The sequence below is a fragment of the Podarcis liolepis genome (assembly GCF_965112155.1).
Source record: "Podarcis liolepis genome assembly, chromosome: 3".
NCBI classification, from domain to species: Eukaryota; Metazoa; Chordata; class Lepidosauria; order Squamata; family Lacertidae; genus Podarcis; species Podarcis liolepis.
In genome coordinates, this window is record NC_139557.1 from 57,838,387 (window position 1) to 57,865,403 (window position 27,017).

The following is a 27,017-nucleotide window of genomic DNA, read 5'->3' on the forward strand; positions in this document are numbered from 1 at the left end:
ATTCCATAATAATTAACATGCTGAACATTTCCATGCCAGTACCATATATTCTAAATATCTTGCACTATAACAGATATCGTCATATGCAGTTCATATGGTGAGAACCTTACATAATTTTATATGGTCGCCACTTACCCACATGGTAAGAAGTTTCAAAAGCATAATTACAGGGCATATTTTCACTGGATGAACCTACCTGAGTTATGCAGTTTCTGCAATATTTGCTTTATTTACAAATACATGAACAGCAAAGAACTTTTTTTGGAAGCAAGTAGGCACTGCTGCGGCAGCCAGCAAGTCTGAATTCCAGAAATACCCTCCACACACCAAAAATTATACTATGTCAGCCATCCCATAGCTCATGTGCCCCATCCCTGTCCCCCACTGCGTGTGAACTAAACCTGCAGTCTGTTGCTCCCTCTCTCTAGCTGGAGGGTGTAACTTTGTGAACTTTGGTGGGTCTTACATTCAAAGACTGGGTAAGGATTCTGAGATATCAAGGTTCTTCTGTTAAATCCCTTGCTCCCATCAGGCAACAATTTATGCAAAATCATAGTGGTAGATTGACATAGTAATCAAAAAGGCCCAAATAATCATATTACAGTGAAATATGCAGTCCTTACAGTGTTGTTTTTCAACTACAGCTTCCAGTGCTTGCTTTGTTATCTTTATTCATGTGTAGAAAGTGGCAACATTTGTGCATCATGTTAAACAATAGTGCTTGGTTAATGAGTCGTTTATGGTTTACCATGAACATTGAGATCACTCTTGCTTTTCTCCAATAAACAATGGTTGGGAAGTCAAGAACAAACATTGGCTTCATATTGTGATTTGTTTGGAGCACAGGAAACACAATTCCAGGTTCAGAGATAATACTAAGCCAGGGATCATGGTTTGTTGCTCCGACTTATACCGGGGGGGGGGGGGGGAGGGACTAACCAGGAACTGCCAAGAAGAAGCCATCTGAACATCACAAACAATAGTTAATGCACAAATGCAGTAATGACTTCTTCAATTATCTGTATAAGCACACCTTTAAAAAGTATTTGACGTGGGACAACAGCATTAAGAAGGGATTTTCCTGTTCTTTTCTTTTTACTGACATACCCTAGCAGTCACCAAACATTCATTGTTGTTGTTTTTTAAATGCCTACTTGCAATAATATTAAGTTAGTTCTTAGAGTCTATGGGGAGTGGGCACAACTTATTTCCAAGGATATGAAGACAAATATTCAGCCAGGGATTTTATAAAGCAGTGATTAATACAAAGTGACAGCCCTTCATTCGCGTCCTCCTCTTTAGAGCCAAAGTTGGAGTGCAAATGCAACCTCTGAACAGCAAAACAAACAACCCACCCCAAACCTGATACAAAAAATAGGAATTCTTTGAACATTCACCTCACTTCTGCTTCAGGACTGGCATCTACTTCTCATTGCTACCTACTTTTTCAACATGATGTGCTATGATGCTGTCCACTTGTGCTATGCAGCAAAGCCAGGTGGTCACATTTCTTCACATTACACCAAAAGATAGCCAACAATGCTAATTGTATTTTGCTAGTATCAACTTCATCCATTTCTTGCTGCATATCAGATCCAATTCAAAATAACTGTTGAGAGGTGTGCCCCCCCCTTCAAGTGCTCAAAAATGGATGAACTTTCTTATCTTAGTGCAAACCTCACCTCAGGCAGAGACCAAGCTTGGAAAATGTCACTATGAAATATGACTGCTTCAGAAAATGATGAGTGACAGAAATCATAGAAATGCAGTTTTGTGCATCAGTAAAATATAATAAAGGCAACCTACACTTTTTATTCTGGGTCTTGTGTGCAATGTTTTACATACATTATCATGCAACACTTGGATAACACAGGGTGACTGTTTCTGTCATTTCTCATCAGTGCCAGAAACAGCTTTATATTATGCAATCATGAAACCGAACACTAGCTGTATTTTTTAAAAAAATGTTTTAATTATAGTGCTATTATGTTCTGGAAAATATTTAGTTATAAATGCACTTCACTGATCATTTTAATTCTAATGCTGTTTAAATATCTGGGCACTGGATTTACTTAGTTACCCCTGTCTTAGCAAAGTTTCCCTTGATCATATGAAAAAAGCATGATTGGAGAGAACAACAGAAGATTGTAAGTTTTCAGAATACTGGCGACATCTGTTAGCAGAACACTGCAGCTGTGCTATGAAAAGACAATCGGAACCTCGTTGTTAGTGCTTCTCAAAATAAAACTATTTCACAAAGTGTTTCAGCACATACTGTTGATGGAAATGTGCTATTGTGAAATGAAAATATTGTGATGCCACCAAATACCAGAAAGCAAGCTGCTTAGAAGATTTTCTGGCCCTGGGGGGGAAAGAGGTGCACAAAATTTCAAGCAGTAGTTCCTCAACTCACCCTGCTCCATAGACCACGTGAAAATTGCTTGAGGGTCTGGGCAGACGACGTTGTGATTTTTGTGCCTTTTGTAACAATTGCAATGCACTGTTGTTAGATGCTGTATAATTTTTAATTGTATTTTTATTGCTTCTTCTGTTTCTTATCTATTGTATTTTCTTATGTTAGAATCCAAATTATAATACAAAAAACATAAGAAATAACAGAAGCAATAAAAAAACCAAAATAAATATTTAATTTGATAGGTATGCAAACTCCCACCTTCAAATTCACAGACAATGTGCAGACTACCTGAATGAAGCTTCCAGGCCACTGGTTGTTTGTGAACCACAGTTTAGGAACCCCAGTCTAAAGCATTCAAAATATTAATAGCTGCATCATACCTGGGTAAAGCCAACAGAGAGTATCTACTAAAACAACCCATTTCATGCCATTCTGAACTGAGACTGTATATATCTTGAACTCAGGAACAACAGATTGCTGTCTGTGCTACATTTGAGGCCTTTCTCTGCTGGCAGATGAGGAAGAGAAAAGACCCAATGTAGAGCAGTGCTTTACTTTTTTATTCACTGCAGTTGACCATGCAAGGGCCTTGCCAGACTGCTTGGGAGCCTCACTACACTGATTTCAAGCCCAGGGGAAGCTTCAAGTGCTGGCCTGCTCTTGAGGACTTTCCCACACAATCAAACTTATATAATAACTGATAAACTCTATCAGGTTTGACAGTGCTAGGGATGCTGTCAGTGCTGGCCATTGGCGTTGCTCATGGTTAACTGCCCTGGAAAAGCAACAGGTTTGCAAAATGTTTTTCTCAAGAAAAGCAATGACTTGGTGGTGTTATAATTAAGCCATTTATTATCAAATCAGATTGGGAGTTTGCTGTGTGTGTTTTTCCCAGGGAGTGAGGTGCAAAATCTAAGTTTGCACATTTCAGTTGGAACCATGCACAGTCAGGGAGGGGGGGGGGGCGTCACTGGTATGCACTGGGACCATGGTGTGGAAAGAACGGAGCTTAACTTCTCCCTACTGCTTTCCTGATGAAACACCCCCCCCCCCAAATGCTACTATTTGCTTGCATTGCAGGTGCAGGTGTTCAGTATGGTTTCAAAAGTTAAAGGGGTATGCAGTGCAGTTCAAGGAGGATATATAGATACTCAAACATGTCCAGAGAACAACAAGTCCTGTGAGGAAAGGCTGAAGGAATATAGAATTAATGGGATGGTGATTCAGTGAAGAAGGGTCTCCTGTGCTCTTTAATACTGAACTGCCATTAATGATTTATAATGTGCCATTCCTATCAGATCAACTTCAACATAAAAGCCAAAATACTACCAGTAAAAAAAAAGAAAAGGAATTGTACAGCATGGCATTTCAGAGGACAGTGAGTGTGCCGAGCAGTTAATGAGACGTAATAGCTTCCTTTTGAAAAGGAGACAAGTTGTTTTAATCAAAAAGGTCATGCATGTCAGATAACATTATTGTTTTCGATGTTAGCTTGACTTAACCTCAATCTGTGGGAATTAGTTTTCAGCGTACATTACTAATAGAAAATAAATTTGTCTGGAGATGTTGGTAGAAGTGATTTTGCTGAAGCTGTGATGTCAATAAATAATAAAATATTGGCCTCAAATTTTAAATTAATAGAAATTTTTGTCCATTGCTAAAGTTCCTAGAGACAAGCAAGTATCAAATATGCAACATGGAAATGACTACGCACCCACCCAAACCCACACACAGCAGAGATGAATGGCACGAAGTTTCAAGGCATCCCCCTTGGAGTCAAGTTCCTTTATGTTCCAATAACTTTCTGTTGTTCTCCATACTACTTGTTCATGTTTTTTATACATGTTGAATGGGTTACATCCCCACTATACACTTAAAGCACATTCAGTGCACATTTAAAGCACATGACTCCCCCCAAAGTCTCCTGGGAACTGCAATTTGTTAGGGTACTGAGAACTGCATCAAGCTACAATACCCAGGATTCTTTGGGGGAAGCCATGTGCTTGAAATATGCTTGAAATGCAGAGTGTTGAAGTGGCCCTAGTCTTTATATGTCCCCAACCGCATCTGTCCCCAGAAGCAACAGCAGCCTCAAAGGTAGTCTTCTCATAAAGTCATTAAAAGTTCAGGTTTGAACACTAGAATTATTTTCTTAGTCCCTACCCATGGAGAGGATACAAATTCTAGGACTTGAAATAGCTAATTAAGCCTATTAAGCAAATAATGCAAATTAAGCCATCATGCAAAGTAAGGGAATGACTATATTTTGGATTTTGCATAGCTTGATCAAGCTATATCAAGCTATACAAAATCCAAAAGAAAGTCATTTCCTCATTTTGCATGATGGGATATTATGTTCCATAATAGCTTACACACTTTTGAATGTGAAGCAGAAGCCAGTTGCTTTATCCAGCATGTGACCTGACATATTTGTTAACTATAGTGATAAATATTTAGAAATACATTTTCCAAAGAAAATTTCTGAGGTTTTTCTTTTTCCACCCACATAGAAAATTTCCTCAAATATTGTCCGCCATTTTGTGGGTGAGTGTGGCAGTCTCATTCACCTCTCATGGTGACCTAGAACAACTCTAGGCCAGGTGCATTCTGGGGGATTCGAAATGATGGCCAAGCCACCAGTTCACTTGTGGTGGTCTTGGTAAAACACCAAGAGGGGGGAGAAAGAAGCTGTGCAATTGCTACTGCGAAAGCTGAGCCCCACCCTCAAATAAATGTTGAAGAATTTCTCATTCCCTGGATAAATTTGGTGAAATGATTCCCCACCTCTGCTGCCTCAGTTTCTCTGCCAGCAAACAGAGTGGAGAACACTGAGATGCTATTCATACACAGCTCTTCATATCCTTCCCTTTAAATAAACCCCCAAATTCCAGTTCCAATACAAAATCAAATACATAAGAATAAAATAATTACAGACAACACAAAACTGGCTTATGGATGGCTAAGGGGACTAAAAGTGTTTTGAGAGCTCTCCACCCCCTCTCCCAGCAGTTGCTTTTTGGCAGTTGCCTGAATTGTTTTTTGAGGACAGAAGAGAGAAGTGGGAAGCTAAAACATGACTAAAATTCACAGGTTCATTAGCATCGAGGATCCATCTATCCACATCCCTCTAAGATTTGAAGTGAGGTCAGCATCATGCTTGGTGACTGTAAAGAAAGATGATAAAGTATAAGATGGCAAACTGTTACCTCCAAAAACTGATGCACTGATTCTTATCATTACTTAGGAAAGATTGTGGATGTATGTTCCATTCTATAGTCTCCTTTGCTGATGCTTTAATCTTTGCCACCCCCTACCTGTTATAGTTCACTCAAGTGAAAACTGGCAGGTTCTTTCCAATTTTATTCCTCTCCTTCTTTTATCTAGGGTTTTTCTCCCCTCTAGGAAAGGAAATTGAATCAAGATATTTTTGGCTCTAAAGAATGTAATCCAGTTTACAAAATGAAGCCTAGTTAAAGTATTGGGAACTAGAAATGAATGCCCATATTGAAGAAAGTCAGGCATAGGTCACATTGGCTTATAAAAAAGATATGAGTATACTGGATACAGTATTGCATTTTTTAAAATGAAAACATAAATACAGTATGATAAATGAATGTGAACAGTACCTTTGACTGTAATGCTGGCTTTGGGTGGCAACGGGGATCAGAAGAGTGGGACAGTCGTATCTCTTTTCTAAAAAACTGGGGAACTTTAAAAATCTTTCCCTGTATTATTTTTTGAGCATGGAATTTGTCATTTTTCAGTGTACAGAGGTTAATGCACAAGAAAAGGTTGTGAATGTTGCTAAGTTATTAAGTGGCGGCATGGTAAATGTGAGTTTAATTGCAAACTGGGTGCCACACTCTGTATAGGCTTATTATACTTTCACTCAACACACCAGTTTAGTAGTTTAATTTGCTCCTGAACTGACAGCTGAACAGTAATACAAACACCTTGGACGATCCTGATCAAACACAGATCAATGCCAGGTCACATATTCCAAGGTAATAAATGTGGATTGTAGTGCTTTACTCAGCTATTTATGAGGGGAGGGAAAGAACTTTAAAGGGGAATTATACAAATCGATTGTGAAGCCTCATATAGTAGAGAAAATGGCCAAATGGCTCTTGACACAGAATCAGTGGCTTCAGACCAACTAGGCAATTGGTACTGAATTACATTAAGATGAAGTTTTGTTCTGATACTAGTAATTGGATATTGGATACTAGTAATTGTTATCCCAGCACCCCCTCAAAGTAGTAACAATAATGTAATAAGAGTGTTTGTCTGAAATCCCAGACTTTTCCTTTGTGCTTGAGAATATCAGGAAATAGTTTTTAAATGTCCTCATGTTGAAATGTTATTCCCTGGGGGTTAAGAAGACAGAGACAGAGAGCAGGCTGCAACTGATAACCTGATGCCTCAAATGAGCATAGGGACATGCTGCTGAATCCTAACTTGGCTGCAAGTGATGGAATAGCACTGTAGGATGCCTAGTTAAAAGCAAGTTCAGTAATGAGTCTTATGATTCTGTGGTCATGCTTGGTCTTAGAAGGTTGTTAGCAAGGCATCCTGGGGCTTAGATGGAGTTAGCTGCTGCACAGTTTTTTACTTTTAAAAAGCAGATGTGTCTATAAAAGTGCACAGAACGATGGCACCCATTTCATACGTTCAAAAAATGGGTGAGGAGCATTACAATGGGGAGCAGCTACCTTGGCAACACAGGATTCCAGATCGCAGGAAAGCTTATATGCACATTCAATCAATCAATCAATCAATCAATCAATCAAACAAACAAACAAACAAACAAACAAAACAAACATACAACCCCTTCTCAGACCTTTCAACTCATCATGGGAAGCTCAAGGCTGGAGTAGGTGTCCTCAGCTACCACGGCTGTGTTTAAAGCCCTACTCCTTTTTTTGAATGCATAAGTATTCAATGAAGTTATTGGTTCACATGCTTTGAATAATATCTGCATTCAGTTCCTCTACTTTCTCCTAATGCTGGTCCAGTTATATTACTTTTTACTTATTTCTCACTTGCTCCCACATATGTCAGCTTGCTTTTCTGTATCGCAGCAGTGTGCTTCAACTAAGAAGGCAGCCATCCATACTTCATACAGTCAAGAGCCCATTTGTAATTAGGATCAAAGTCCTGCTTAGAAGAATGTCAGTCAGCGATGCTTCAATTCTAATAGAAAGAGCATACAAATCCATAGGATTCATTAGCCTTTAAGGCATCTGAAATTAATTGGCTACCATACTGGAGATGCAGATTATCTGTTGCTTTAAAATGGCCGAAGCATTCTTTAGAGTGATCCAATTATCCAAGATGTTCAGATAAGTTCTAAACATGAAACGGAGCATATGGCCATCCCTGTGGGAGTTCTCTATGGCCCTCATAATCTCTTTCCATATGACATGTGTCAGTTTAAGTGAGATGCCATCTGTATATTAGGTAGCAGAGAAGTATACTATTTACATAGCTATACCATTTTCTTATACAAATGAAAGCCCACTTGCAGGTTGTTGCTCGCCTGGTGTAAGTAGCATTTGCAACCACCTTAGAAGAATGGGAATGACATCCACCCCACCTCCCCTCAAGTTTTCCCTTTTATAGTGGACTTTCTGCTGCCTGAAAAAAGAAGAGGAAAACTGTTCTAAATGAAAATTTCTAGCCACTGTTGCAGCAGTGTAGCACATACAGTAGCCTGGATCCTAAATCACTTGCTGTAAGGGGCTTGTAATTTCCACTCCACCTTCCAGCTGCACCCCCCATTCCATATCCTGGTACCATTCACATGGGTCTCCAAACTCCCCAAATATATATATTGTTTCCATGCAGGCAAAAGGGTCTGCAGAGAAAAAGAGGAAAAGTTAAAGTCCTCTTCAGTGAGCATGAACACTGTTCTGTTCATTGAAATATAGGATTCATAACAAGATGGATTCAGTGCTTGCCCACACCAGGGTTTACTGTGGTTTTTTTTTTTTTTTTTGCAGCTGTTTGCATTTCCATTTAATTTACACAATCCACATGATGCTATCCTCAGACAATACCAGTTTAAATGAAGGTTTACACGAAATGGTGATAATCCAAAAAAGGGGGCAGTACATCAAGCTCCAAACTGCTCCACTAAGTGTTGCAGATGATGTGTTTTAGGATGGTGGATTACTCATCACTTTCTGCTATTTTTCTTTTCACATCCACTAGTTCCTCAGGGTTTCCATTTCTTTTCTGGCATACTCATCACTATTTCTGATGCAATTTGCAAAAAACCAAAGGGCATGTGCAACTATTTATCCATGCATGAGCATGTGTGGACTATTGCAGTCTATTTCAGTTGGGGAGAAAGCGAACTAACAGTTAAATAATGCTGAGATGTGGAGAGGCCCTTACTAGACTGTCCCTGATTAACAATATAGATGAGTGAAGGAGAACAAAACACTGTCTGAAATAGATTCTTACTTTGAGAGATAGTGACACTTTTAGCAAAACAAACTGGAATACCCAATAAATATTTTGAAATATTATGCAAATATAATGTTTTCCATTATAGGTGGGATGTGTGTGTACATATACACATACTTGGTTAATGATGCTTGTTTTTGTGCAGCTGAAGGCTCTCCTCATTTACTTATGTTTACTAAGTTCCATGGAGTTTGATAGTAGTTACTTCCAGCTGTGCATAGAATGGCAGCCTTAATAATTATTAGCCCCCTATACATCTCTTAAAATGTTTAGTAGTAGTATTTTTGGAGTTTTGGAGTTAAATATATAATATAGTAATTTAAAAGAAACCCCACTTTCCAAATTAAAAACTTCTGTGACATTAGCAGCATTAATTAAATTAGATTCAGCTAGTCTATATTTGGTAACTGGATTAGATTTGATTTCATGTCTGTGAAGTTCTTCAGGAAAACCTGAAGAATGATAAATGGCAGCATTATACTGCTGTATAAAATATATCAGACTTGTGAAGAAAACCCTACAGAAAGCCTAGAATTCATTAATGGAGTCCTCCCCCCTCCACCTTTCCATATAATACAGTTGCCAAAACAGCTAGCCGCAACAGCTGCTAATGGATTTAATAGGGTTGACCACTGGGTTTGAATACTTGAGCATGCAGTGCCTTAAAATGAAAACTGTGTTACTACCTCAGGACAAACTGTATGAATTTTTAGTGTTCCATTATGGGACTCTCCACAGCATGGATATAATCTCTAATTCCTTGAAGATGCCATGCTGCTTTTAAGAAACGTAGAAGTCTGTTTTGGTGCAAATAAAACTCCAGTGACCTTTTCATGCAAAAGGGAGGCTTTCCATTTAGATAAGCCCTTAAAACCTGAAAAGGTTGTGGAAACTAAGGGGAATAAAAATAATGAATTCTTCGAGTGCTCAGACGAGGGATGTTTTAAGGAGCCAACCTGTCCAAAGCTTTCACTGTGTGGTATGTGTGTTTCTGCCCAGTAATATCCTTTCCACAGATAAAGATTTTGAGTACAACTCATGTTTAGCTTTAAAACAACTTGCCCCATTTTAAGCCACTTTTGGGGGTACTTACAGTCTCCATAGGGGCATAGGCTTATTCTGTACTAATTGTTATTTACCAGTATTTGAATAGGCTTAATGGTAGGCAACTCAATGTAGTTATCTGTGGTGACAGGATTTTTTTTTGGGGGGGGGGGTATGCTCCATCAGCAGCTAGAGGCCACCTTTCTTTGCTGTAGCTGCATAGGAAGAGGACTAGAGCCCTATTCTTTATCTTGTCCACTTCTGTGTAAGATAACTATGCAGAAAGCTTACTATGGTTTTAATGCAGACTCAGTGAGAGATAAGATCACAGGTAAAGGCCCTTTTTGGTAGATATACGTAGTAGGTGGGTTCAGGTTTGGGGTAGAGGCTGGATGGTTGAGCTATAGAAGCTTATCAAGACCAATAGAGGCGCTTACTGGAAATTGTGGTAGTCATATTGGCTGATATCAGCTATTTTCTATGTGTTTATTTTTCCTAACACACTTCTATAATTTGAAAACTGTGTCATGATCTTGATTACATAAACAGGAATGTGCTGGAAGTGAATATTTCCCAATTGAAGCTTGCCTTACTTCCTCCTTGCTTTCATCAAAATCTTCTTTGGCCATGGTGGCAGCATTCTGAGCAGTGTCTGAATAATGCTCCAAGAACCAGGGCCCCTGAGATGTGTAACAGGGATTTCAGATGTTCTAGAAGCCACACGTCCCAGATCTCCTTGTTCCTTGTTCCTGGTGTTCTGCTAAGAAACTCACAACAAACGGATAAAGAGCTGTGTGCCATGCAAGGTGCCTAAATCCGTACTGGAAAGCTACACATTTTCAGATTCCTTGTTGACTTGTATATACTCTGTATCTCAGTTTACATTCACAGAGGGAGCAGAAATTTTCAGGGAAATTTGTGTTCCCTTTGTAGGAGAACAATATGCCATGGACAAAATTGTACCCTTTACAAGGTAAACCTGAACTTCAGTGACCTGTCAAACTCTGATACAGATAGGAAATACCACAAAGCGGATGCTTATAGAAATGAATAAATCTTTTCATTTTGGGTATTGATTGGAAATAGGACTAGGGCAGGACTATCATTTAAATAGCTCCAGAGTGCCAAATTACCGTACATGAGTGTTACTGTAGCTCTGACCAAAGTCAGAAATTCAGGAGAAGAATTTGCAGCAGAATTATTTTGGGATTTCACCGTTGCTTATTCTGGATGCTGTACACCTTTGAAGATCTGACCCAAAGGGCATATCATTTGAATATGACTGTGAGGACTGATTAGTTGAGGAGGAGGGTGGGGAGTGGAACCAGGGATTTGTCCATGAGCTAGAATTTGCAATTGTATGATAAGAATCATCAACAACATGTAGTGCTCAACATCATTTTTAATTAACATTGCTACCTTTGTCCTCTGAAACTCAGGAGATTAAAAGTCTGTTCTACTAGGAAAGATTACTTTCCCAATCATCATCTTGATCCGTAGTTAATCAAGACTGTTGGAAAATGGCAATGGCAAATAATATATCTATAGCAGGGACAGTGGCAGAGAATATATATAGCATGGATCTTCAATAAGATTTCTAATGTATACAAATATTTATAAACTGACCATGTATAAAATATCTAGGTGCTGTACAGCAAGGTAAGCATGAAAACCATACAAAATAATAGAATTATAATGGGCTCCTCTTAAGAAAAGTTAAGGAACTGAATAGGCCTCCTGGCACAAAAAGGTAATCAAGAGATGCCTGAAAATTAGCAATGAGAATGCCTGTCAAATATTTGTTAGTAGAGTAACTCACAGCATGGGATGCCCAATTTCTAGTTTAAGCTCAGTTGGTCATCTGAAACACAGTAGACAACTAACAGCACTCTTCTGGATGATCTCAGTGATAAAGCTGGGATATAAGGGCCCAGGCATTCCTTAAGATATCCTGGTCTCAGGTTGTTCAGGGCTTTTTATATTGATACCATAAGTTTGAACCTGGCCTGATACCATATGGACAGCCAATTGAGATGTTTTAGCAGAGGTGTTACATGCTGTCAGCTGTCTGCCCCCATCAGTAGTTTAGCTGCTGCATTCTGCACTAGCTGGAACTTCTGGGCCAGGCCCAAGGCTGCAGTACTCCGGTCTTCAGGCTACTAATGCATGCACTCCAGTGACCAGGCTATTCTAAGCTAAATGCAGCTATAACACATACCAGAGCCAGTGTGGTGTAGTGGTTGAGAGCGGTAGTCTTGTAATCTGGGGAACCGGGTTCTCGTCTCCGCTCCTCCACATGCAGCTGCTGGGTGACCTTGGGCCAGTCACACTTCTTTGAAGTCTCTCAGCCCCACTCACCTCACGGAGTGTTTGTTGTGGCCGGAGGAAGGGAAAGGAGAATGTTAGCCGCTTTGAGACTCCTTAAAGGGAATGAAAGGCGGGATATCAAATCCAAACTCTTCTTCTTCTTCTTCAGATAAATTTAGAGCATCTGAAGGCAAATATGTTTCTAGTAGTACCCTACATACATGGTCTTTCATAGGGTGTGTACCCGCATCCAGAACAGGCACTTGACCTGTCTTTCAGACATGGGAACCACCTACTGCTGGAGCTTCTCAAGATTCAACTCAGTTTATTGGCCTTAATCCAGTCCACCACTGTATTCTGGCACTTGTCCAAGCCTTGAAGAGCCTTTGCTGATTCAGATATCATGGAGAAACAGAGATACATGCCAGCAGCATACTGATGACACTGTGCTAGAAAACCCCTAAGGACCACTCTCAGTGACTTTATGCACATCTACTAAGAAAACAACCATCTTCACTCCCTCCAAAGCCTCTCTGGAGGGTCAGAGGGCCTCTAGCCAATTTGGGTGATTCTTTTCTAGTCCAACATCACTCCCAATATCATCCTGTAATATATAGGAAGGCTCTCAACATTGGTAAAGGTTTTCAGAAAGTTACACTTCCTTGGGTAAATATAAACATGCCTGTGTATCTAATTACGCTGATGCTTCCTGAACTAGACATGCATTAATGATGTTTTGGTGGTTTTGAGGGGAAAATGTGTTGGGGGTGTGTGTGTTATGCCATCAGAATAGAATTAACCTATGTGAATAATTGTCATAACCATCAGCATGAACTGAGAACCCAAGAAGGCTTGTGCTATGCATTTATAAGCACACCATAGGTGAAAACTGAGTACACTTACATTATGACCAGGCCATTAGTGAGCTTTGGACTGATTGCATTCTACTCCAAGTTTCCAGCAATATGAGGAGATTTGAGGTCCCAGCTGAGAGCTTTAAAGTGGGTTAAGGTAATCAAATTATAGTAGTTCTATTTGAAGCTACAAGAGAGAGAGAACAACACTTCGTTCTGCTGAAAGTGAAGGATTACACTGGAAGCATACTTAGCTCAAACAAAGTTCTCATTCTGTCCTGAATAAGAAGTAAAACATAGAAAATCATTTTCCCCCAATCCTGTTCCCCAGGTAATTTATTTGTATTCATAGTTTTGTTTTGTTTTTACTTGGTCCTATTTGTTCAGTTAAGAAGACATTCAGAAAAGGGAAAAAAATTAGCACCAGGTTGCATCTTGTATTGCTCTTCCAGGGCATTTGATCCAACAGAAATCTCAAGTAATGGAAAGGGGAAGATGATTTTCACAAATTATTCCGGTACTGCCTCTCACCTTGTATTGCTTGTTCTGCCAGCCATCCAGAGCAGAAGAGGAGCTAGAGATGGGAGGGGAGGAATCTGTTAGCATTGGTCTCCACTTGATCAAAAGTCCTTCCACAAGTGGAAGGGCATTATTGACTACAACTCTTAGTGCACAGGTTGTCAACGCAGGACCCATGAGTATCAATGCACCTGCTGAAGACTTGTATGGTTTTTCTGAATGTTTTCAGGACCCCCCCCCCCAAAAAAACCAAACCCCATAAATCATTTCACAAGACACTGTATTACTGTTTGCCTGTTCTGGCTAGATTTCCTCCCAGATTGAGCACACACTCTTAAATATGATTAGATGGCAGGATTGGACTCCCTTCCTCCCGTATGTTCAGAACTTTTGAGTGCTGTGGTGGTTGAGTAGCTTCATTTCCTTTGATGGTGGTAGTAGTTGATGAAAGAGCCTGATGGAGGCAGTTGGCATTGCCTGACTGATTTGTGTGGCAACTGGCGACAGGTTGGGTTATTTCCCATTATCCTAGCCTTGCTATGTGCTCAGTGGATTCCCACATCATAGCCACTTCTTGCAACAGCCATTGTGAGGGTCGTGTCCACAGTATTCTTTAAAATATCCAAATGTGTGCCTGGGCTCCAAAAGGTTGGCAACCAGAGCCTTAGTATTCCCTCCTCCTCCTGTTTTATTACAGTCTTGCATTGTGTTAATAATTGAAGCTATAGAGGAATACAGTACTGTATAACCTTTCAGTGCTTGTTTCTGCACCGACCTTTTACATCAGTTAACACTAATCTCTGTTTGTCACACATCTAGAAAAGCTTTCCCCAGCTAGGATCTATTGCAAATAGTAGAGTCAGAACAAATCCTCATCAATTTCTAAGCAGAGAAACATTGTTTCCCTTATGCCATCAGAGAAAGCAGCAAGGAAGCTTCAGAGGGAATGGCCTTTTAAAGGCCCCTTTGCTCTCTCTTTGTCTGAAGCAAAACTGACTTCCCATTTAACGTGTCAAGGTGCTCATTCTTGTGCAGTCTTTTCCTGAAACTGAAAAGAAGTGAATAGATAGTTGCTTATTACACAGGCATTTCTATGTATATATTTGCTTCTTACACAGGTATTTCTGTCTTTGTCCCGTTCAGCCTATAAGTGTACTACGGCTCCTAAATTTTAAAGCAGTTGGTTTACAAAAGTGTTAGCAGACATCGTAACACTAGTGTTAGTGAACTTTATAGCGCTGCTTCAAGGAATAGAGTGGGATATTTGTGATCAGCCTGTATTAGGCATGTTTTCCGCTGACACTTGACTATTGAATTTGGGCTCCACACAGGTGTTGGCAACTAAACAAATTTATTAACAGTGTCCTATCCATGATCTCACTACAGACCTGTAGCAGTATTCCTCTTAGTCCATGTAAAGAGTGGAGGGGCGAGGGGATACATCTAGCTTGGACTTAGGGGGATGGTGCACAGTTCATTCAGGGTGCCTGAACTCGGGATGAATGAATCTGCCAGTTTTTATTTTCCTGTTTCTCATTTTTCCATGCTTAGGTTCAGTTCACCACATTTCCACATCAGTTTCTGAATTTTTAAGACATTATTTTGCAAAATTGAGAGCATATAGCCTGCATTTCTCTTAAAACAACATATTTTACTAGCAAATTTCCCTAGGATAATGAGCCCTTGTATGCCTGCCAGGACTTGCTTGTTGTTGCAGCCAGTCATGGGTGAGCAAGGGTACGTGGCTTGGGAGTGAACCAGAGGATGCAAAATGGTAGAATCTCTTTATTGATATTAGATCCAATTGGCTCTTATCAGGAAAGTAATACTAAACATACAAACCCAATAATGATAGAATTCTATTCGAAATTCTTTTCAGCACATATTAACTACAGCCTGCAAGCATGCATATGACATTAAGAGTAACAACTTCGCAGCAAGGGATGAGGCTTTCAGGCAGGCTTGAATCCCATTTCGTTTCATTAAAAATTATTCTCAGATGCCCTGGTGACTGTTGTAGGATGATACTAAGGGGACATGGCTACAGCCATCTTCTCTGTCGTTACTGTAGAGAGGTTGGGTGTGTATCAAAGATTTGCTTTACAGTTCCAAACCTCTCTAGCATTTTATATAAAATTTAAATTATAATATATACTAATTTACAGCTGTGAATTTCAAGGAGTTTCCCACTGAGACAATTCAAAGTCTCTCAATATGAGAGCCCTAGAGAAACTGAGAATAGTTCCTCAATACCACTTTGAAGTGCCATCTAATTCAGAAGTCCCTCAAAAATCCAAAATCCTATTTTGCAACATTCCTAGATCTTTCTTCTCAAAATTACCCTGAACAGCACAAACAGAAGTGTGTTGTTGCTATACCATTATAATATATGTTCCTTACATAGTCCCTTTCATATACCATATAGATGACTTTGAGGGATAATAAGCCTTCTCTATACACTTATGTGACCCAGGTGCTTAGTGTTGCTCTCTCTCTTGTTTCTTAAGACCTGGTTTAAATGGAAAGTGAAAAGACTCAGAGCTCTTCACTGTGAGGTCATCAGGCTGCGTTGCAACAATTTAAAAATGCAATATTAAAAATGCAATATTAAAAATATATATATGGCCAAGAGAATAGGGTAGTCCTAACATGTGTGTGTGTGTGTGTGAGAGAGAGAGAGAGAGAGAGAGGCATCTTAAACACATAATAAAAGTGACATAATTAAAATGCCAGGTGAACCTCCACAGCTTTGGGGCTGCCATTGAGAATGCCCAAGCAATGATGACCTGGACCCGAATCGATCAAATTTGGATTACTAGTGGAATGGCCCCAAAGATCAAGAAAGTGGAAATCTGCCCAAAAACTTGCTCCGACCATAACGCCGTGAAGATGGAGATGAAACTCACAAAAACTGGTCAATTTAGATGGAGAATGAATGACACCCTCTTCTGAGATAAGGAGATTCTCACGAAGGCCCAAAAGACCCTAAAAGACTATTTTGAAATAAATTTGAGGACCAACGTGGAGAAAAGAGTGATCTGGGATGCAAGTAAGGCGGTGATGAGAGGATTTTTGATTCAACAAAATTCAATAAAGAGGAAAAAACAAAATGAGAAAAAAGAAAAGATTCTGGAAAAGATAAAGGAAGGAGAGAGAAAATTAAGAACAAAACCAAAGTCTCAGGACATTTTAAGAGAGATTAAGTTATACCAAACACAATATATGGAATTGATGAACCAAGAGATTGAATGGAAGATAAAGCAAATGAAGCAAAAGACTTTTGAATCAGCAAATAAATGTGGCAAACTTTTGGCTTGGCAATTGAAGAAAAGGCAGAAATTAAATACAGTCACAAGCCTAGAAGTTGACGGAAAGAATATATCTAAACCCAATGAAATTAGAAACTGCTTTTTAAGTTATTTCAAAAAACTCTACACTCAAGGCCCGCAAAATGAAGAGGATATAGACAAATTCCTTGGAAAATATGGATTACAAAACATCTCTCATCAAAGTAAGATGGATTTGAACCAGAGAATCTCAGAACAAGAGATAGAGGCTGCCATTCAGAATATGCAACTGGGCAAATCTCCGGGACCAGATGGACTGACTTCCAGATATTACAAATCGCTGAAGGAATGGTTGACTCAACCATTAAGAGAAGTTTGTAATGAGATACTTGAGGGAAAAAGGGCACCCGAATCGTGGAAAGAGGCATATATTTCACTCATACCAAAGTCAGAGACTGAAAAGACCCAACTTAAGAACTACCGCCCAATATCATTGCTCAATGTGGATTACAAAATTTTTGCAGACATTTTGGCAAAAAGATTTAAAAGAGTGTTGATGGAGAAGATTCATAGGGACCAAGCAGGCTTTCTCCCTAAAAGACACCTGGCAGATAATGTAAGGAATGTAATAGACATTCTAGAAAAGCTAGAGGTGAATATAAACACTAAAGCAGTATTGATCTTTGTGGACGCGGAGAAAGCCTTTGATAATATTTCTTGGAGTTTTATGAGGAAGAATCTTCATGGGATGGGGGTAGGCCAGGGTTTTGAGAATGGTATGGCTGCAATATATTCTGAACAAAAAGCTAAACTGATTGTAAACAATGTTGTGACTGAGGAACTTAAGATAGAAAAAGGAACACGACAGGGGTGCCCGATCTCCCCATTACTTTTTATCTCAGTTCTGGAGGTGTTGCTGAACATGATAAGAAATGACCAGCAGGTCCAAGGTGTGCAGGTCGGAGCTAAACATTATAAGTTAAGAGCGTTTGCAGATGACTTAGTATTGACTCTGCAAGAGCCAAACACTAGTACGAAAAAGGTTTTAGAAATAATACAACAGTTTGGCCAGGTAGCTGGATTTAAGTTGAACAAGCAAAAGACTAAAGTTTTAGGGAAGAACTTAACAGATATGGAAAAGGAGAAATTTCAAGAGGAGACAGGTTTGACTGTGGTCAAGAAGGTGAAATACCTAGGGGTTTACTTAACATCTAAGAATGTGAATTTGTACAAGGATAATTATGAAAAATGTTGGTCAGAAATCAAAAAAGATCTAGAAATATGGTCAAAGTTGAAATTGTCAATGTTAGGCCGAATAGCAGTGATTAAAATGAATGTATTGCCTAGAATGTTATTGACAAGATGGAATGTTTTAAGAGGTGGCACAAAGATATCTCGAAATTTGTCTGGCAGGGCAAAAAGCCCAGAATTAAATTTAAGATACTGACAGATGCTAAACAAAGAGGGGGTTTTGCCCTGCCGGACTTAAAATTGTACTATGAGGCAGCAGCTTTTTGCTGGCTGAAAGAATGGATGCTCCTCGAGAACACGGACATCTTGGATCTGGAAGGTTTCAATAACGCTTTTGGTTGGCATGCATATCTTTGGTATGATAAAGTCAATAGTGCCTTTAAAAATCACATTGTCAGAAAAGCATTGATTAACGTCTGGATAAGATACAAAGATCTATTGGAAAATAAAACCCCTAGATGGGTGTCACCAGTGGAGGCCAAAGCAGTGAAGAAACTCAATATGGAGGTCGGATGGCCGAAGTATTGGGAAATTTTAGAACAGGATGGAGATAAGTTTAAACTACAAAGTCAGGAGAAATTGAAACACAAAGTAGAAAATTGGTTTCAATATCGCCAAATAATGGAATTTTTTAAACAGGACAGGAAAATCGGTTTCCAAGTGGAAAAATCAAAATTAGAAACCGAATTGCTAGAATCCAATACTAAGAATTTATCTAGAATGTATAACTTGTTGTTGAGGTGGAATACACAGGATGAAACAGTTAAATCGGCTATGATTAAGTGGGCACAGGATGTTGGACATAACATTATGTCAGCTGACTGGGAATGGTTATGGAACACCGGTATTAAATTTACGGCATGTAATGCCTTAAAGGAAAACATCATGAAAATGGTTTATAGGTGGTACATGACCCCAGTCAAGCTGGCAAAAATCTATCATTTGCCCGACAACAAATGTTGGAAGTGTAAGGAGACTGAAGGTACCTTCTACCACCTTTGGTGGACATGCCCGAAGATTAAGGCCTTCTGGGAAATGATCTATAATGAAATGAAAAAGGTACTTAAATGTACCTTCTCTAAAAAGCCAGAGGCCTTTCTTTTGGGCATTGTCGGCCAATTGGTGACAAAGAAGGATAGAACTTTTTTCATGTACGCTACAACAGCAGCAAGAATACTAATCGCAAAGTATTGGAAGACACAAGACTTACCCACTCTGGAAGAATGGCAGATGAAAGTGATGGACTATATGACATTGGCCGAGATGACAGGCAGAATTCGTGACCAACGAAAAGAGACGGTGGAAGAAGAATGGAGAAAATTTAAAAGCTATCTTAAGGACTACTATAAACTTAATGAATGTTAAAATGTTGTGGTTTACAGAAATAAAGGGGTACAGGGATATAAGGTTAGAATATAAAAGAGGTTTAAGAGGACAGAGATTTGAAAGCAATAATTGGGAGTTGCTAGTTGAAGTATGGACATTGGGATGCAGAGAGGGGGGGTATGGGGAAGTCCAAGAAAAGAGGTTTATGAAAATATGTTTGAAACTATACGTGTATGTTTGTCATTTTTAGTGTTTGTTTGTCTTTTTAAAAAATTTTGTAAAACCAATAAAACTTTTATTAAAAAAAAAAAAAAAGAGAATGCCCTTTGGTGCACTGTCCCAACACCCAAATTTCTGAGGGCAGTGGACCAGCCAAAAGGGCCTGTCCCTTCCAGGGGAGTGCAACCCTGTCCAGAATATCCATCAGTTATCTCTCCATCTCCTGGATTCTAAAACTTGGAACACAAAACACCTCTATCTTTATAGGATTCAGCTTAAATATACTGGCCCACACCACCACTACCATGCATGATTTAACACTTCAGCTGCCTCGCCTGTTTCAGATGGAACAGAGATCTGAAGCTAGATAAATGTTCCATCCACTGTGAGTAGAGCTTCTGCTAGAAAAGTGTGTTAAGGATTTCAGTTACACAAAACAAAGCGCAGAGGGACTGAACTCATGGTGGATACTTTAGACTTTTCAAAATAAGAAAACTTTTCTGGGGACAGTAGCAGATAATTGTTTGGGAACCATTCTTAGTGTGGCTAGGGTTGTGAAAAACTTTGGAATAAGCTGTTTAGAACAACAACCAATTCTTTAGGTCTGCATCTTCAGATGGTTCCCTGCTAAAAAAATTATAAAAAGTAAAAAGATCACAAATTGGTATTAAGTGATTGACACTATTCCATGTGGGTACATTGTTATTTTATTTATTTATACTTGTTATGAATAGCCAGTTACTAGGCAAGACAAAAAATGAGGGGCAAGAGTTGATGCCCAGAAGACAGACAGATGACAAAAATATACATCTCAAGTTAAACAAACCTGTTTTGCTGTCTCCCAAAAGAGGGGTTTGACACTGTAAATGTCAGTATTGCAAGCAAGCTAGCACCATCAAAAGGATCACAGGAGAATCACCTAAGAGCCTCACCAAGTTTTTCATGGCAATTGGAAAACAGCCCCTTTAAATGAGCATAAAAACTCTGTCTTATGTTCTGTTATGTTCTCTTTCCATGTAGCTAGTAGAGGCCCCTTGCAGAATCCTGATGAGAGGCTTTCTTTAATTTGACTTTCCAGTCACTGCTGGGATCACTCAACATTCTGTTCCCTGCAGGAAGTCAATGTCACCAACCACTGCCTTGGGGAGGGTACTCAGCAGCCGTTTCAGCTAGAGTGTGAAACCTGCTAACCCTTCCTTGCTTTTCCCTACATGATATTCTTTTGATATCATTAAGTGAGCTGTGGACAACCCACAGTATACTTGTATCCCTGAGGTTCTCTTTCAAGAATAATAAAAAATGACTGAAGAAGTATGGAGTCTCTCAAATATTTTAAGAGGTTTCCAGACCTGTACAGCCATAGAGTTCTTAAACCAGTCTGCCCCTATAAGTCTTAAGATTTGGGAAATCAGAATAAACTCCACAAATAGAATGCATGGGGGGGGGGGTTGTTTTAAAAAAAGGAAATAAGATCTAGTATTTAATCAATGCTGTTTCATACTGGCCTAGTTTGCACATAATGCTAAGCCAAACCCCAGTTATATGTGAACACACAAGACTACAGGTACTCTCAGCAAAAATTGTGGCCACTTACCGTAATTTCCTCCTTGATCTTTCTGCTATCACTGTGCTATCCAGAACTAAGTCCTGGTTTGGCTTTGAATTACATCTGAATCCAGGCTCATGTTTTGTCTCACTTCAGACAAGCACGAGCTGTAACCAAAGTTTGTTTTTGGCTTACCACTTATAGTTTGTCTAGGGGAGATAAACTACAAACCTGACTTAAAATGTAACACTAAGCCATACCAGGGTTTAACTCTGGCAGCAAGAGAAATTGATGAGGAGTGAAGGAACCGTGATTTTTGCCATGAGTACCCACACACTTGTATATTTGTACTTAGCCATGATCTAACTGGTCCACTGTGTCAAATGATTGGTCCAGAAGCATTGGGTGAATGTTATATTCCCTAAATTATGTCAGATCAGCATTAATTCACCCCATCCCAAACACTTATTTGCTAGCATAGCAAGTAAGAGGTTGCTTTGTTTGTCTAGGGATGGCTTGATCTGCAAATTTCAGTTTCTTTCAGCTTTTTCATTATTCCAGTCTTAAGTTTAGTCCCCCACATTTCTGCGTCAGTGTGCAAGTAAACAAGTGTCCTTGGATACCACACTTCTGAAAATACTTGAAAGGGGTAGAAGGAAATGGACAACATTACAGGCTTATCTGAATCTAGTGGTTTGCTATTTAAAGCCCATTAGGAAACTGCTAGACAGGAAGGAAGCAATATCTATAATTTATCACAGTAATTTATCTCTGTATTAGAACTATATTTGCTATTGATATGCTACACACCAGTTTCATCCACAAGGTCAGAAAAACAGAGTGAGGTGATAAGTCAGTGTTAAAATGAAATTAAAAGGGTTGGGTTGAAGTTGACAAGAAATTTTGTAATGGGCACAAGGGCAAATAAGGCACATAGGTTCTGGAAAGACCCAGTTCATGAAGCCTTTTTGCAAATCAGGTTCAGGGATTGTGGTCCCAGTCAGCTGTTTTTGTTTACCATATTCCAGGTGTTTTCTGGCCATTACTGTGTTGTGTAGGTGCCATAGTAGCCATATTGGACACAAATAGGAACCTCAGGTCCCCAGACCAAGTGTGGCCCTCCAGGCTTCTGTATGTCGCCCTCAGCACTTTCTGTAGGCCACATCCCTCACTGGCCCTGCATGGAGGATGGAGGCGGTGTATGCAGTGCTTTTTTTCCTGGGGGGATGCAGGGGTATGCATACTCCTAAACATTTTGTGAATCTAAGTTTGGCCTCATTGCGGGGCAGTATTTCAATATGAGTAGGAAAATGAGAGGACCCCTAAACACTTTTTAAAGAAAAAAAGCACTGGGTATATGTGTCCATGTGAATCTGTATGGGTATATGTATATGCATGTACATCTGACTTTTGCATGGATTGAATGTATTCAACTAAATCTAACACACATCTTAACACACACGGGTCTAGCAACCAGTTTTATCACACCAGCCTTAATGATATCCTAACACTAAGTTGATCTGGAGTATAGGGTTCCCTGCACCCACAGATTCAAAACACGATGAACCAAACTATATTTCTCCTCAATCCCTTTTGCTACACACATATTCCTCTAGGTTGAAAGGAGAGGATAAAAACAGTAAAAAAATGTTTGCAATTGTTTCAGGTGTAAAAAAACAAAAGTGATGAGATGGGGCTTAGGGAGCAAAGACTGGTTAAAACATTGGCCTGCAGAATTGGACATGAGTAATGATTTGGAATCAATATAAAAGGTTGACTGATGCCAATAAGTGGTTTATGGAAGCAATTTATTTTAAAATTAGAATGAGAAAAATTGCACAGTCTAAAGAAACTGCAGCAGATTTTCTTCAAAGCAAAATGAAAGAATAGGGAGCAGTTACATGATTTAGAAAAGAGCAGGGCAGACTCAGCATGGCAAAATGCCAGACCACTGCCATCAGTTAGATATTTGTGTTATAAGTGTTAAGAATAGTATTTTGTACTTGAATGTATGCCATTTGTTCTGCAGGATTGTAATACTATGTGATTATGAATTTATCTGGAACTTGAGGGAATACCATAAATCTAGTTGACTTAGTTAATATGACTGAAAGATGTGGCAAAGGAGGGTGCTCTCTCTCTCTCTCTCTCTCTCTCTTTGGCCTAGGTGTTAAGAGTGTCTCATGAAGATGCTACCATTCCCTTCACAAGTGTCTCCATTTTGCAACTCCATGTTGCTGAAGTCTCAGACAAAGAGTTTAGTATTCCTACTTTTACGCATATCTAGCACCAGCTGTGCAACTGAAGGAATACAACAAGTAAATGGTAGCTGTCAAAAGGAAAATTATAATTAGCAGCATTTTTACATATTTGGCTATGTTTCTACTCTAGGCTCGGTACTTTTTTCTACTGATAAAAGAGTAATTTAAATGGAAAACAGATTTAAAATTTAACTGTTTTTAAATAAATCTTAGTTAGTTTCAAGTTGTCTACAAGATATGCAGCACAACTTCTTTAAAGAATACCCAAAGAAACTGTAGTTATTCTGTGGCCCGGTGGGAGTGTAACTCGCCTGTGCTTTAGAGTTCTTCCAAAACTTCCAAAACTTTTTATGTCATTCTGTGGGCCATATACCTGCCTAAAAGAGATAAAACACCTCTTCTTAGGATCAAAGCTAACTTCAAAATGAATATGATCACCACGGCTTATTTCATTGTGCTTTAAGCTTATTTGTTTCCCCTTCTTTTAGTACCACAATTTTTCTTATTAAAGTTTTTTCCCTGGAGTGGAGCCACACCTCCTATTTAAAAATAATTTCATTTCTGTTTCCAGCTCAGTGGTGCAAGCTGATTCTCATTCATCAACAAGAACCAAATTTCAGAGCAAATCTCTCCCCTACCGAACTTAGTAAAATGACCCCCACTAATATCTAGTTTCTTAAACAAAGGGGGGGAAGTATCAGACTGCCCACTGCATAATATTTATATGATTCACATTTTTTCTAGGTTCCCAGATTTTGTGGAAACACTGGAGTGCCAGTGTGGAATCTTATTTGGAGTGTCTCCTATTTCCCACTTTCTCTCTACGCATCTTCTTCTGTAGGTACTCATAAGGAGGATACATTAGCCACTTCCTCTTTGCGATAATTTTTAAATTTGAAGGACTTTCCCCCTTCTAAACAATAGAGTAGTATATGAAAGCAAGGGGACTTCATTGAGCTGTTATAGGAGTCTGGGTTTGCTGCTAAATCTAGAATCGTGAGAATTAAAGCAGTGTGAACATCACTGCTGATACTATGGTTCCTTAAAAGTCATCTAGATCCGAAAGATCCTTACATAACATGCCTGTATCCTATCTGCATTTGTGAATCAGACCCAAGCACATTCACTGAAAAGAGCAGAACATAGGACTTTACATACATAGCAGGAATAGGAATGGCTTTACAGTTCTTGTTGTCTCCTAAGGATATGATTTTGTCCATTAGATTGCTGACATGTCAGGATCCACTGATTAACACTAACCTATTAACTTGGTGAAATCCACTTTCATTCCAGCTAGACCAAAACAAACTGAAAGGCAGGGGGTGGGAAATGTAGACTCTGTGGCTGTTACTCTCCTGTTAGACTCTTCATCCTATTTAGCCTTAGAAAGTCATAAATTGCTTAGGTGAATAGATGTGCCTATTGGTAGAGTTGCCCAGTATAAACTGTCCACATAATATTTTTATAGGATACTAACTAATTAACTAACTAACTAACTAACTAACTTCATTCATTCATTCATTCATTTTAGCTCTTAAGGATTTTGATAGGTATTGTGCAGACTCCTGTATTTTTTAAATGAGGTAGCATGCAATGAGATGAGAGATAGGCAGAGCGCTGGTAAGCAGAAAATTCCTATGCAGCAGTATGATAGTATGTGACCTCTGGAATATTTCTAGAGTAGCACTGGCAGACTAATGGAATAAGCCATATATCTGTGCCTTGGTTAGGTATTTGCAGCTTTAGCATGGCATGATACAATTTTAAATAACTAACAGAATCTAACTGGCTTCTGCATATACCGTAATAAACCATTCCATGTGTACCTACTAATAAAGCATTCTATTTGTAACTTATATCATTTTTCTTTCAGAACTCATTTCTGAAAAACAGTTTCGGGGTGTGTGTGTTTTGGTTGTTTTAAAAAGCATGAGAAATAATAGCCAAGGTACTGCGGGAAAGAAATAGCTCTTTGTGTAAGTGATGTGTTTTATCCTTTGTTCTCAGTGTTATTTGATTGAAAGGCATCTGAGGTGATTTAGTTAATTTAACAAAGCTGACATCACATCACACTTGGCACATTAAGATAGAGGACAGAGAGCTGTTTGCTGGTGGTTCACTCATTAGTGACAAATGCCATTCCACCCAAAGAGGGAAACAGACCTCTGAATTATTAAACATCTGGATCAGCAGCTCAGTTGGGAATTTTCTTGGGTCATGAATGTTGGCAGGTTGTCAAGGAAACGGGAATAATGCAACTACATGCTTAGGTTTATTGTGAAATGGCTTCATCTTTCATTTTTTGCTTTTGATTACTAATACTGTCTGCTAGACGAGCTTAGTTAACGGCAAGAAAATAAAACTAATGTGCTATTTATTTGCTATCAACACCTGCTATACAATAACATTCATGGGCTTTTTTCTGTTTGTTTTCTTAAACTTTTACTAAATACTTTATTTTAATGTGGCTCTGAATGGCTAATATTCTCCTGTATTTTAATGGTAGTGTAATGAATTAAATGGGATGCGGGTGGTGCTGTGGGTAAAACCTCAGTGCCTAGGGCTTGCCGATCGCATGGTCTGCGGTTCGAATCCCCGTGGCGGGGTGAGCTCCCATCTTTCGGTCCCAGCTCCTGCCCACCTAGCAGTTCGAAAGCACCCCTAAGTGCAAGTAGATAAATAGGTACCGCTTTATAGCAGGAAGGTAAACGGCGTTTCTGTGTGCTGCGCTGGTGCCAGCTCGCCAGAGCAGCTTCGTCACGCTGGCCATGTGACCCAGAAGTGTCTCCGGACAGCGCTGGCCCCCGGCCTCTTAAGTGAGATGGGTGCACAACCCTAGAGTCGGACACGACTGGCCCGCATGGGCAGGGGTACCTTTATCTTTACCTTTAATGAATTAAATGAAATCCTGCAGATTTGGGGCAGGATTCAACAAATTAGTCCCATCAGTGGAAGTCCTGCACAAGGACTTATTGCATCATGGAGCTTTTTCTCCTCCTCCTACATGTCCCCTGTGCCACCCAAAATTGGCTCGGGAGGTTGGGAGATTCCCCCAGAACAGTGCACATGGGGAAGAGAGGGGATATCATTCCATTTGGCAAGTTAATATGCTTGCTCTGACACAATGATTGCCTTAGCACAATGTTAAGCCCTCCCATTATTTTTTTGCCTTGCACAATATTAAGACTCAGCTACATTGGCAAAGAAAAAGCACTTTATATGCGTTGTATACAATATGTGATATAACACTGTGACACCAGATTCTTTCCCTACCGGATTTTTCTGTATGAGTTTAAAACACATTTAACCGAATTGCTTCTTTGACGTGTCTAGATCCAGCCTTAGAACACCAATTCATTCAAGACATCCACTCAAGACAGCTATCCTGTAGTATCAGTACAGTGGTACTTCTGGATGCAAACGGGATCCGTTCCGGAGCCCCGTTCGCATCCAGAAGTGAACGCAACCCGCAGACGCGGGTCATGATTCGCCGCTTCCAGGCATGCACGTGACGTC

General features: G+C 39.5%; 1 protein-coding gene across 5 annotated transcripts in view; it reads left to right on the forward strand.

Annotated features, from left to right (window-relative positions):
• NKAIN2 (sodium/potassium transporting ATPase interacting 2) overlaps positions 1-27,017 on the forward strand; it is a gene marked incomplete at its 3' end in the record, with an annotated part of 446,901 nt that overhangs the window by 73,016 nt on the left and 346,868 nt on the right. The gene's annotated exons all lie outside the window — the stretch shown is intronic.